The sequence below is a fragment of the Eulemur rufifrons genome, chromosome 30 (assembly GCF_041146395.1).
Source record: "Eulemur rufifrons isolate Redbay chromosome 30, OSU_ERuf_1, whole genome shotgun sequence".
Classification (NCBI taxonomy): domain Eukaryota; kingdom Metazoa; phylum Chordata; class Mammalia; order Primates; family Lemuridae; genus Eulemur; species Eulemur rufifrons.
This window is the reverse complement of record NC_091012.1, coordinates 132036626-132038948: the sequence shown is the minus strand read 5'-3', so window position 1 is coordinate 132038948 and position 2323 is coordinate 132036626.

Here is a 2323-nt window from a genome sequence, read left to right as displayed (position 1 = left end):
ACTCCAAGCTCACGTATTGTTAACAGAATTTAGGACGTTGTGGTTGTAGGATTGAGGGCCTCAGCTTCTTACTGGCTGTCAGCTGGAGACTGCCTTCAGTTTCTAGAGGCCTCCCACAGTCCACTCCACATGGCCCTCTCCATAGGCAGCTTCCAACATAGCTTTCTGCTCCTTCAAGGCCAGCAGGAGAGTGTCTCTCTCCAGTCTGCTTTCTTTAAATATCTATTCTTTAAAAATAGCTCAATGGTTTTGTTTTGCTTTTAAAATAAAGTATGGGGTTTTTTGTAAAAAGATAATTGAATATGATTGTTCATCTCACTCTGAATACTCATGGGCTACTAGGAGGTCCTACATGGTCTGGCTTCCTGATACTTGCTGTTTCCCCTGCCTAAAGGGCTCTTACATCAGATATCAGCATGTCATGGGTCTAGGCACATAGTATATGCTCACTAAATGTAGTTTGACTAAATGAACAAGTACATGAAAAGGAGGGTTTTCTATACATACAACAGACACCTTAGCTTTTTTTATTTTTATTTTTTATTTATTTATTTATTTATTTTGAGAGTCTCGCTTTGTTGCCCGGGCTAGAGTGAGTGCCATGGCGTCAGCCTGGCTCACAGCAACCTCAAACTTCTGGGCTTAAGCAATCCTACTGCCTCAGCCTCCTGGGTAGCTGGGACTACAGGCATGTGCCACCATGCCCGGCTAATTTTTTCTATATATATTTTTAGTTGGCCAGATAATTTATTTCTATTTTTAGTAGAGACGGGGTCTCGCTCTTGCTCAGGCTGGTCTCGAACTCCTGACCTCGAGCGATCCACCTGCCTCGGCCTCCCAGAGTGCTAGGATTACAGGCGTGAGCCACCGTGCCCGGCCCTTAACTTTTTTTAAATACCAAAGAATGTATCCTGTGTGTGGTCTCAGCCTACCTTCCCTGCCAGTGGAGGATCCAGGAGGAAACCAACAGCCCCTTGAGGGCAAAAGTGACAGTGGCCTCAAAACTTATAACTTAGCTGTAGTTTGTGGCATGCACAATGAGATTCAAGGTCAGCTACACATTCTTCTTAAAAAAAATTTAAGTAACATTTGATTTACAAAAGCATAGGCAATGTAAGTGCCCAGAGTGTTATCTCTCTGAATCACCACTTCTTTGACTAAGAGCCTTTTGTGGTTTGTGTCAGGTTGATTGTTGATGGAACGTGATGTGCACATATGAGGACAGTCCTACTGGGGCCAACCTAAAGCATAGATGAGCCTCTTAGGCCAGTGAGCACATTTCTAAGTTATTACTCAAGGCGAAATATATCAGAAGTCATTTAACTTTCAGCTCTTGTGGAAAGGATGGCCTACATAAGTGAAAGGAAGAAATGTTTTATCTTAAAGTATCATCTGACTCTTTCAATGACAATACCCAACAGTTTTGTTATTTATAGTATTTCACTATGAGTGAGACAAAGCAATGTGGCATTCAACTATCTATTCTGATGAGTTACTCCTTGGCAAGAAAAACTCATACATCCATTATTGTGATGGTAAATTTTGTGTGTCAACTTGACTGGGCCATGAGGTACCTAGCTATTTGGTCAAACATCATCCTAGGTGTGTCTCTGAGAGTACTTCTGGATGATATTAACATTTAAATTAGTGCACTGAGTAAAACAAATTGTCCTCCCTAATGTGGGTGGTCCTTATCCAGTCAGTTGAAAGCTTGAATAGAAAAAAGAAAGGGCTAATCTTCCTATGAGTAACATGGAGCTCCTCCTACTTTGAGCTGTGATATCAGTCTATTCTAGCCTTGGACTCAAACTGAAATATTGGCTCTTCTTGGGTCTTTAGCCCACTCGCTTTCAGACTAGAGCTATACCACCAACTCTCCTGGTTCTCAGGCCTTTGGTTTCAGAATAGAACTACACATCAACTCTCCTGCATCTCCAGCTGGCTGACTGCAGATCTTGGGACTTCTCAACCTCAACCTGAACCCTTAAAAGATCTTCAACATTCTGAGAGTCAGGGCCTTTCATTTTTGGGTGAGAGCCAAGAAGGTAGGAAGGCCCTGAGAGAGAAGGTTGTGATGTAGCAACTGTAAAGTAAAAATAGCAGTTGGGCCACTGCTGGCAAAGAATATCTGAGGTAGTTTCCAGAAAGATATGAGAGATAATCTGAAGGTTTTATTTTATGACAATTGTTCTTAAGCTGAACTGTGCATCAAAATCACCCAGAGAGCATTAAAAAATCCAAATAATCAAACAAATGAATAAAAACCAAAACAAAAACAGAGACTTGGACCTCATTCCCAGAGCTTCTGATTCATTTGGTTCAG